Here is a 12,108-nt window from a genome sequence, read left to right as displayed (position 1 = left end):
TCGGTTTTCTTAAATAAAGATTTTCCAGAAATTGTTTATATCTTGTAAAATCCATATCTTGAGTTCTACAGCTCCAAAATTTGTGAAATAAAGTTTGATGAACTCTATATTCCTAGATCTGCAGTTTGCTGTGGTTGCATGTCATGTTTGAACAACTTTTCTGTACAAATATATTTAATCCATGTTTTTGCTAGAATTGGAAAATGCATAGTAATTAAAATATAGCTCAGAAAAATATGAAACTTGTTTTGTTGGCTCTGCATGGATGTTTAGTCACTGGGAAAATTTTGTTAAACATTATTTGCTGTATGAATGAATTTATGGTGATTTAAATGCTTGCATGGCAGTGGTTTATGATTTTTAATAAATAATTGGATCATGCAATTAATCTAGAAATTTTTGTGGGTGTTTCTTATGATAATAAGCAAATTATAAAAATATGAAATCTGCTGTTTGACACTTATATCACAGTAGAGTATTTACACTTGCTTTTGTGAATTAATCTTGTGATTTTTGTAGCTCAAAATGAGTGTCCAAATATTCTAAAAAAAATTTATGGTAGACTTTATGTTTGACTGGTAGTCTACTGTAATTTTTGTGGAATTTATTGATAAATAGAAATGTGCTACTTGTGTAGGCCTAAAAATGGATAAAGGAATTATGAATTGTTACACATAAGTTAAGTAAAATAAAAGGGGTTTGGTGTATCTTTGAAGCACCATGTGAGTTTGCTGGTTACACTTGAAAATAATTTGTAGAAGAGAAGGAAATAGATGCTTAATGTAATTGCATGCTCTTAGATGATGTTGACTACCTTGTAAAAATGACCACCTAAATCATCTATGCATCATGTCATGGTCATTTGGTATCATCTCGTATGAGAATTGCACCCCGGGCATCTCGCACTCCACTCATGAGCACCCATGCATCATACAGGCTCGCAGGAGAACGAGGTGGGACCCGAGGAGTAGGAGGAAGCACAGGAGCAGGAACCTCTGGGAGTGTCCGAGCCCGGAGAAGAGTTGCAAGAGTGCCCGGATCACAAGCCGAGCACGTTTGAGAAAGGCAAGCCCCGGAGTATTCTAAGCCTCCATATTCTTGCTAACATAAATGATATATTATGCTTGTTTTACTATTTTGCATTTAAGTGATAGGAATTGCTTGATACCGTTGATGCATCGGTACTCCTTGATATCACCTCTTGTGAACCTACCTTGTCCTATGTAGATAGGCACGGAGTCTATGCTTAGCTTGCTTAGTCCGGTAGAAGTCGGGTGATTTCCTGTCACCTGCGAGATATAGGTGGATACCTGCTTGATTAGCGGTGATTGCTTTGGGGAAGTGTCGACGAAAGCTGGTCGGCAGTCTACCTTGGGGTATACCCACGGTAGTAGTTTATCGGTAGACGGTGCGCAAACTACGAACTCGATGGTGACGCAAGATACGGACAAGCTTTTTATCCAGGTTCGGCCGCCGAGTTGGCGTAATACCTACGTCCTGCGTCTGGTTGTATTGATTTGTGTTGAGAGAATATGATGTATGATGTGTCCTCTAGGGGACCCCTGCCCCTCCTTATATATCGTGAAGGGACAGAGTTACAAGCAAAGTACCCTATTTGGTACAATATCTTGTAGCCTTGCGGTGCACGCCGACTAGTCGTGCGCCGCACGTCTTCATCCTGTGGGCCGAGCCACCTCTGATGGTGCGGCCCATATAGGCCCATGAGGGTATAGGGGTTTATACCCCCACAGCTAGTCCCCGAGCACCGTGTTTTGTGATGTAACACGCCGTCTTGAGCTTCTTCGATCAGTGAGGCTTGACGTCTTCAATAAGTAGGAAAGTCGCCCAAACAGTTGCAACGGTATTTTGACCAACTCAAAAGACAGTTGATCAACATTGACATCGAAGAAGCAGGTTGTTCGAAGAATGCATGGTGCTCTTAATTAAAAAAAATTTCTTTCCTGGTGAAGTGTGCCCACTTTACTTTTCTGAAAAGTATAGCCTTTCAAAAAGCAAGCATATTCACCGCAAGGTGAAGTGTGCCCACTTAGTCCCCGAGCCTGGTAGTAGGTGACGTAGGCACGTGGTGCCAGGGTCAAAAGAAAAGTCCTCAAAGAAATTCTGAAACTGAGATGCATCGTCAGATGCATCGTACCGATGTAGTCTCCAAGCTTACTGGAAGGCGAAGTATGAGCCTTGTAGCAAGGTCTAAAAAATTTAAATTATCCAGTCCAATTAGATATGTAACTGAGAAAAGCAGTCCCCGAGCTGTGGTCGGAGAGTGATCGAAGCAAGTCCCGAGCACAGCGCAGGGAGTGATTGATGAGTCTCCGAGCACGATCGGTAGTCAGCACAGTCTCCGAGCACGACATAGAGACTGATCGGCCAGTCCCCGAGCGTGGTTGGGAACGTAAACGTGCTCTGTGGTCGGCACAATCCCCGAGCACGGCGTAGAGACTGGTAGACAAGTCCCCGAGCGTGGTTGGGAACGTAAACATGCTCGGTGGTCGGCACAGTCTTCAAGCACAGCGTAGAGAGTAGTCGACAAGTCCCCGAGCGTGGTTGGGAACGTAAACGTGCTCGGTGGTCGGAGCAGTCCCCGGACACAGCGTAGGGAATAGTCGACGAGTCTCCGAGCGTAGCTTGTCGACTGGACCAAACTCCTGAAAAATAAATATAGAGAATAGGTACTACATGATGTATAAATAAACTCTATATAAAAAATCAGTACTGAGATAAGTTTTAGATTTTTTGTTATAAAATTAGCACGAGTAGTTAATTCATCCTAGAGCTTGTACCAGCTCTGGTCTAGCCAACAATCAGCATGAGGTGCGGAACCTAGGCACGCGTAGGATTGTCAGCCACGTCAGAGAGCTAATGCCGACCACCCAGAACGCAGAGGGTGGATCTCGTGCACGTGTAGGGAGGAGTCGGAGACAGTACCGGCTCTACAAAGCTCGTGTAGGAGAAAAAACTAGTCGGCTAAAAAGTTGTTTTAAAGAATAATAATATTAAAAATATTATGCCAAAAATAAATAAAATATTAGAAGTGTACTTATCTTTGAAAGAAAGTCTAGTCGGTGACGACAAAATTGTCCGGCCTTCGAGCTTTTCGACTTGTCATGACGGTGGTCGCTGTTGTCATAGCGTCGTTCTTCGCAGCGATTATTGCGACCGGTGGTCAGAGCAAGTAGGCCAAACAATTTGGTCGATGGCCCGAGCAGGTCGGTGTTGTCGATCTGCCTCCCTTTGTAGCAGGAAAGCGGGTGACGCGTTGTCGGCGTGGTCGGAGACGTTGCTGGAGTAGTCGGAGTCGTAGCCAGCGTGGTTGAAGCCGTCGCTGACGTTGATGAAGAAGTGGTTGGCGCAGATCGGATCTACACCTCCTCCGTGGTCATGGCGGTGAAGTTGTTGAAGCTGACGGTGAACGTGAAGTCGCCCGCCATGGCCGCGAAGTCGGGGATGATGGCCATCTTGTTCGTTGGGAGAGCTGTACGCACACCCCCTACCTGGCACGCCACTGTCGACGAAAGCTGGTCGGCAGTCTACCTTGGGGTATACCCACGGTAGTAGTTTATCGGTAGACGGTGCGCAAACTACAAACTCGATGGTGACGCAAGACACGGACAAGCTTTTTATCCAGGTTCGGCCGCCGAGTTGGCGTAATACCTACGTCCTGCGTCTGGTTGTATTGATTTGTGTTGAGAGAATATGATGTATGATGTGTCCTCTAGGGACCCCTGCCCCTCCTTATATATCGTGAAGGGACAGAGTTACAAGCAAAGTATCCTATTTGGTACAATATCTTGTAGCCTTGCGGTGCACGCCGACTAGTCGTGCGCCGCACGTCTTCATCCTGTGGGCCGAGCCACCTCTAATGGTGCGGCCCATATAGGCCCATGAGGGTATAGGGGTTTATACCCCCACAGGATGGATAACCAAGTGTGGAATGGAATTTGAGACCGGGCAGGGCCTTATGGTGGGTTGACTGTAGTGCTCCAGCCTGTGTCGATTAAGGACCGATTGTTGACGGCCCTCTTGTCATGTTGAACGTATGCCCCACACTTAGTTGGAAGGATACGTCGTTCCGACCGCGAAGCCTGAGCACTATCCGGGCCAGGAGTCGGCCCGATGTACGCGCTGTATTGGTGATGGTTGAGGAGAACGACGAGGGTGCGGCGCGCAACCTTGGTATACCTTGGATACCTCGGTCGCTGGAACGGTCCTCAGGTATGGGCGGTGCCTGTCGAACCCGCGAATTGGTCCTAGATAGTGCAACACGGTGATCTGTAGCTCACTTGATCAGTGAGTGTGGTTTGTGTGGGGAATAACTCGCCAACTGGTTAGAAATCGATTCGAATCGCCATCGCTCCTGGATAGTGAGCACTTGACATGAGCCCTGTCCTCGTAGTAAGGACTATGGAACACTTGGGTTATAATGATAAATGGTTTCATGAATGCTATGATGAGGTACCATCATATTACTACACTTGCTTGTAATAGTACAGGTACAAACCTAGATAATAGGTAATGATAATATTGAACTTGAGCTAATTAAAAGAAGAAAGGTTTTTTTAGTGGAACAATGCTTTTATGCAAAAGTCTCTGTCGACGAAAGCTGGTCGGCAGTCTACCTTGGGGTATACCCACGGTAGTAGTTTATCGGTAGACGGTGCGCAAACTACGAACTCGATGGTGACGCAAGACACGGACAAGCTTTTTATCCAGGTTCGGCCGCCGAGTTGGCGTAATACATACGTCCTGCGTCTGGTTGTATTGATTTGTGTTGAGAGAATATCTGTCCTAGGGGGGTCCCTTGCCCCTCCTTATATAGTCTGGAGGGCAGGGTTACAGATCTAGAAACTAATCCTAGTCGGTTACAATTGCCATGGATAATTCGATATCAATTCCTATTCTAACCGACTAGAATCCTGCTTGATCTCCACATCTTGTTTCCTTGCGCAAAACTCCAAGCTGTCGAATCAAGCCTTGAACTCGTCTCGTAATGGGCCAAGCCTCCTGGCCCAAGTCTAGCCGTAAGGGTATAGGGGTTTATACCCCCACAGTTAGTCCCCGAGCACCATGTATTGTGATGTAACACGCCGTCTTGAGCTTCTTCGATCAGTGAGGCTTGACGTCTTCAGGAAAGTTGTCCGAACAGTTGCAACGGTATTTTGACCAACTCAAAAGACAGTTGATCAACATTGACATCGAAGAAGTAGGTTGTTCGAAGAATGCATGGTGCTCTAAATTAAAAAAGATTTCTTTCCTGGTGAAGTGTGCCCACTTTACTTTTTTGTAAGGTATTATTCTCAAAAAAGCAAGCATATTCACCGCAAGGTGAAGTGTGCCCACTTAGTCCCCGAGCCTGGTAGTAGGTGACGTAGGCACGTGGTGCCAGGGTTAAAAGAAAAGTCCTTAAAGAAATTCTGTAACTGAGATGCATCGCCAGATGCATCGTACCGATGTAGTCCCCGAGCTTGCTGTAAGGCGAAGTATGAGCCTTGTAGCAAGGTCTAAAAAATTGAAAGTACCAGTCCGTCTGCAGTTGAATAGACTAATCAACCAGTCCCCGGGTGTACAAAAGTATGACAACCAGGCCCCAAGCACCAAGCGCACTCCTTAGAATTCTGAGTTGCTATATTGGGCGACCAGTCCCCGGGCATCGAGCGTTCAGTGGTCGCCGGAATTTTCGAAGTTCCGGGCTGATAGACTGGGCGACCAGTCCCCGAGCATCAAGTGCTCGGTGGTCGGTGCAGTCCTTCACATCCGAGTTAATAGACTGGGCGACCAGACCCCGAGCATCAAGTGCTCGGTGGTCGGTGCAGTCCCCGAATTCTCAAATTGGTGGGCTGGTCGACCAGTCCCTGAGCGTATAGTGCTCGGTGGTCGGTGCAGTCCCCAAGTTCTTAAATTGGTGAGCTGGTCGACCAGTCCCCGAGCGTATAGTGCTCGGTGGTCGGCACAGTCCCCGAGCACGGCGTAGGGACCGGTGGACAAGTCCCCGAGCGTGGTTGGGAACGTAAACGTGTTCGGTGGTCGGCACAGTCTTCGAGCACAGCATAGAGAGTAGTCGACAAGTCCCCGAGCGTGGTTGGAAACGTAAACGTGCTCGGTGGTCGGAGCAGTCCCCGGGCACAGCGTAGGGAATAGTCGACGAGTCCCCGAGCGTAGCTTGTCGACTGGGCCAAACCCCTGAAAAATAAATATAAAGAATAGGTAGTACATGATGTATAAATAAACTTTAGATAAAAATCAGTACTGAGATAAGTTTTAGATTTTTTGTTATAAAATTAGCACAAGTAGTTAATTCATCCTAGAGCTTGTACCAGCTCTGGTCTAGCCAACAATCAGCATGAGGTGCGGAACCTAGACACGCGTGGGATTGTCAGCCTCGCCAGAGAGCTACTGCCGACCACCCGGAACGCAGAGGGCGGATCTCGTGCACGTGTAGGGAGGAGTCGGAGACAGTACCGGCTCTGGAAAGCTCGTGTAGGAGAAAAAACTAGTGTGGCTAAATAAAAAGTTTTTTTTGAATGATAATAAAAAATATTATGCCAAAAATAAATAAGATATTAGAAGTGTACTTATCTTTGGATGAAAGTCTAGTCGGTGACGACAAAATTGTCCGGCCCTCGAGCTTTTCGACTTGTCATGACGGTGGTCGCTGTTGTCGTAGCGTCGTTCTTCGCGGCGATTATTATTGCGACTGGTGGTCAGAGCAAGTAGGCTAAACAATTTGGTCGATGGCCCGAGCAGGTCGGTGTTGTCGATCTGCCTCTCTTTGTAGCAGGGAAGCGGGTGACGCGTTGTCGGCGTGGTCGGAGACGTTGCTGGAGTAGTCGGAGTCGTAGCCAGCGTGGTTGAAGCCGCCGCCGACGTCGATGAAGAAGTGGTTGGCGCAGATCGGATCTACACCTCCTCCGTGGTCATGGCGGTGAAGTTGTTGAAGCTGACGGTGAACGTGAAGTCGCCCGCCATGGCCGCGAAGTCGGGGATGATGGCCATCTTGTTCGTCGGGAGAGCTGTACGCACACCCCCTACCTGGCGCGCCACTGTCGACGAAAGCTGGTCGGCAGTCTACCTTGGGGTATACCCACGGTAGTAGTTTATCGGTAGATGGTGCGCAAACTACGAACTCGATGGTGACGCAAGACACGGACAAGCTTTTTATCCAGGTTCGGCCGCCGAGTTGGCGTAATACCTACGTCCTGCGTCTGGTTGTATTGGATTGTGTTGAGAGATAATCTGTCCTAGGGGGGTCCCTTGCCCCTCCTTATATAGTCTGGAGGGCAGGGTTACAGATCTAGAAACTAATCCTAGTCGGTTACAATTGCCATGGATAATTCGATATCAATTCCTATTCTAACCGACTAGAATCCTGCTTGATCTCCACATCTTGTTTCCTTGCGCAAAACTCCAAGCTGTCGAATCAAGCCTTGAACTCGTCTCGTAATGGGCCAAGCCTCCTGGCCCAAGTCTAGCCGTAAGGGTATAGGGGTTTATACCCCCACAGTCTCAGCCACCCCACTATATAGCCTTCATGATCCTTGAAGAGTCTTTGTTTTTTATTTATGACGGGTAAGTCTAGCTGAGTACATTCTCGTACTCAGGGTTCTACTCCCATGTTGTTTTGTAGATGGTCAAATGTACTATGGTTATTACATCCTCTGCTTGTACCCAACGATGGGCGATGACTACACCAAGGGCGATGGTCACTCTGTCTTCTCTTGTGCTTTTGTGGGAATGACCAAACTAGGGCACTGTATCAACTGAACTTGTGTGTGTACTTTCAAACTATGAAGCTTCTACTACTTGAGAACTTGGTTTGTAATAACTTTAAGCACTCCAATGTATTTGATGAATGTTTATGAACTGGATGTAATTGTGGATGGTGACCGCTAAACTTATTACGATCTTGGCTGTATGTACGATATGTGGTTTGAAATCCTTCGAGATTTCACGGACTACCGGGATTATATGGGCTTAAGCTCGATGGTTTGACTATGCAAATGTTCGCTATTAGGCTTAATCTCTTATAATTTGGGCGGTTCTGTTACAGGAGAGGTACCCCCATGTGTATCTAGATAAGTATTACTTTTCTTTCTTGGTTTTATTTACTAGTATTCGGAAATAAAAAATGCTTAACCATGAAACCAAACAAAGTTTTTCTTTTGAGTAATATACAATAGTTTTGTGTAATCCTAAGTTTTAAATAAAATAAAAAGAAAGTTTGATCCAAGTCTAGATAATTGACAAACATGATATGAGAAGGTCTGAGCTACTATTTAACTTGTTCTATGTTTCGCTAGAGTTCTGGAGATTTTATCTTTTGAAAATCTAAAAATGAATAAGATCTTGTTTGACATAATACCTAGAGTCTTATAAGATATAAATATTAAAACTGTGGGCACTTGCTTTGTTCAAGCCATTGTTAATTCGTGTAGTTTTGTTTGAGAGAATTATCATGCTCCAAAGATCAAGGTCTTTTTGTTTTAAACATATAAAAGATTCACTCTTCCGAAGTATTATTGCGTTAGAGGCATGGGACTATGCAAAAATTTGATTCGAAAAAAAAAGAGTGAGACGAGAGGTAAAAATGGACAAATGTCCGAAGTAGAATTAGGGGTACAAAGATGCCCACCTGAGTGAAAAAAATGGACACATGTCCGACAGTAGAATTAGGGGTACTTGGTGCCAACATGAAAAAAAAGAAAAAAAAGAGAGAGACTTAAAAAAAGAGAAAAAAAGAAAAAATGATAGCCCATGGTCCCTCTAATAAGTAATATGCCAGTAAGAGATGACAAACTTTTCAAAAAGGTCAAAGGTCTTGATCTAGGAGTATGACATTCCTCTCCCTTGACTCCAAGCATTGACATAGCAAAATGCAAAGTAAGTATGCTAAAACTTTTAAAGCTCTACTTATATATATCTTTCGAGAAGAAGGCAAATGCCTCAGTTTTATTTTGCAGACTTATAAAAAACTCTAGAACAAAGGTAAGACAGAAGAATTTGAGATATAGTACTTGACTTGATCGTTCTATTTTTCAATCACTTAAGACCTTAGTGATAACTTAAAAACCCTGTAGTAAGAGGCATAAAGGTAACCCTTGTTTCCTTGCTGATTTTAGCTTTGCTCAGGGACGAGCAAAGGTTAAGCTTGGGGGAGCTTGTTGACGGTCCTTAATGCTCACATTTAACCGTCAACTAATCATAGAAAAGGATCCAAATGCAACCAACCCGCAGACTTAGGGTTTTTATCTGATAGAATTCCACGAGTTTTGGTGTTTGTATATTTCTGCAGGGGGTTATCAGGAAATATGGAGGAAAGGCCCACACATCGGGTTTACATAGAGATATTAATGTGTGCGGTAATTTTCTATCATCTAGAAGACTTCAGAAGCCACGGGAACAAAGCTAAGGCAGAACGGGGCCTGGCCCAGGGTGCCCGCCCTAGAGACCAGGTCGCCCGCCCTCATGTAGTGCCCAATTAGGGTCAACTTCGCGGATCATGCTCCACCGAATTAAGGGATCAAGGAAAATCGTGCGATTAATGTCGGTTTGATCCGACGGCCCATATTCACTTGGAAGGACTATAAAAGCAGACCCCCTGGCCTCCTGGAGAACATACCTCTTCTACAGAATCAAAGCTAGAGTTTCAATTATTCATCCAAGTAGAGAGGATCCCTCTAGTTCATCTAGTTCTAGTTCTAGTTCATCTAGTTCTAGTTCTAGTTCTAGTAAGTTCTAGTTGTAATCTAGAAAATAGGGAGAGAGAAGAGGAGAGCAGAGGAGGAGGAGCCGGATCTGTCGGATCTTCCTCAACATTGTACTTTTACAGCAACTGATTCGTTCTTCATCGTTCTCCAAGTTCTTCAATTCATAATTCCTGAGTTCTTTAATTACTTTTATTTACATTCTAGTTATTTATTGGATTCCCACTTGCATCAAGTGCTCTAGTCTTTGCAATGCTAGAGTAGTAATTAATAGATTAGACGTGGTGTTTAGTCTTGCAATTACCTAGAATTACACCCAATCCTGCGGATTGTTGTGGTAGCGCTAGGGTAGTGACAGCCCTAACGGTCAACGTATTCCACCTCGTTCGGATCGGTGTTTGTAGGACCGTAGTCAGAGCTTCCTAGCCCCCTTCTCATCTCTTTCTGTGGTTAGTGTTCTGACATCCCAAAATAAATAATCTTTGAAGTAATTCTTGATTCTTAGATCAACTAGAGAACTCTGAGGAAACTTCCTCTCTTCCCACCAAAAATAATTATATAGTTATGCTTGGGCGATCTTGAACCTTAACTAGTACACTCATGTTCCCTGTGGAAAATTGATACTCTGGAATACTCCCGGGTGAAAGCTACATCGGTATCCGTGCGCTTGCGGATTTTTCTGTTTGCGTTTAAAATACTCAACAATCTTTCAATACGGGAAGTCATCCCCATCGAACATGGGTGGCGGTCCATCCCCGTTAAACATCTTTCTCTAGGCGGTGAAGCCTAAATACTGAGCACTAGGCTCCGATACCAATTGAAAGGATCAAGATGCCCAAGAGGGGGTGAATTGGGCTTTTCTAAAAATTTAAGCAACCTATAAGCTCCAATTTCACCCCTTGTGCCTAGTGTGACTAGAGAGCTACCGGATCAAAAGTTTTGCAACCTAGTTCTAATCCTATTCTAGCATGGCAATTCTAGGAATGTAAAAACACAAAGTAAGTGGCAGAAAGTAAAGGAGTAGTGGAAGAAAATGCTCGGCGTTGTTTTGCCGAGGTATCGGAGAGTCGCCACTCTCCACTAGTCCTCGTTGGAGCACCCGCGCAAGGGTCTTCCTCCCCCTTGGTCCACGCAAGGATCAAGTGCTCTCTACGGGGTTGATTCTTTGACACTCCGTCACGGTGAATCGCCCAAAACCGCTCACAAGCTTGACACGAGAGACTCACAAGAACTCCGGGCGGTCTACGTGCCCCCAATCACCATCGAACCGTCTAGGTGATGGAGATCACCAAGAGTAACAAGTTAAGAACTCTCACTTGACCGAAACAAGGCACTAGAGAGTGGTGGATGCACACTTGACTCTTGGAATTCAACTAGAGAAGGATTCTCACAAGAAAACTCTCAAATCTCAATCCTCTCTAGGCTCTTGCTTCTCTCTTGCACCACAAGGTGATTCTCAACTGATCAAATGGGCAAGAGACCTCCCATGGACGAGGTGGAGGTGTATAAATACACCCCATGAAGCCCAAGGGTCGGCCAACTATTTTACACTGAAAACGGGATCACCGGACGCTGTTGATGTTGCACCGGACGCTCTGCACCGAGCGTCCGGTGACACTCAACGGCTAATTGTACTTGCCTCTGATAGGTCACCGGACGCTACTTCCCAGTGTCCGGTGCCACCGTCCGGTGCGAGGGTGAACTTTTCACCCTCCCTGAGTTAAGGACCGGACGCTACCCGGCGAGTCCGGTGCTAGCATCCGGTGACCTTGGTCACACTGTGGACCTCTCTGGGTTTAGGATGGGACGCTACCCGGCGAGTCCGGTGCTAGCGTCTGGTGACCTTGGTCACACTGTGGACCTCCCTGGGTTTAGGACCGGACGCTACCCGGTGTCTCCGATGCTAGCGTCCGGTGCCTAACCCTAGGCACTCAGCACTCTGACTGCAAATGACCTCACCGGACGCAATCACAGAGCGTCCGGTGCCAACTTGGGCACCCAAACTTCATCGAAACGCGACCGTTCCAAAACAAAGTTTGTTCCTCTCGATCTAAGGACTAACTCTGAGCTTCCTAGTGCTAGGTTTACCAAGTGTGCACCACACCTAAACCTAAAGCCTTGCCTAAGTCAAGCTACTAGATCAGAGCCCCTCTTAATAGTACGGTCAAAGGAAAACAAAGTCCTAAACTACTCTAAGTGTCCTTCTTCACCATATGGCACTTAGACTTAGTCTAGTCTTGACGATGTCCATCCATCCTTTGAAAACCAAAAACGATTGCCACTATTAAGTAGGCATGTACGTCCCTGTTCATCGAGTACCTATTACCATGACCTCACTAATGACTTTGCCTCTGCAAAACACATGTTAGTCAGAGTAATCAACATTGTCAAT

Source organism: Sorghum bicolor, chromosome 5, assembly GCF_000003195.3.
Source record: "Sorghum bicolor cultivar BTx623 chromosome 5, Sorghum_bicolor_NCBIv3, whole genome shotgun sequence".
NCBI lineage: Eukaryota > Viridiplantae > Streptophyta > Magnoliopsida > Poales > Poaceae > Sorghum > Sorghum bicolor.
Note: the sequence above shows the minus strand (reverse complement) of the source record.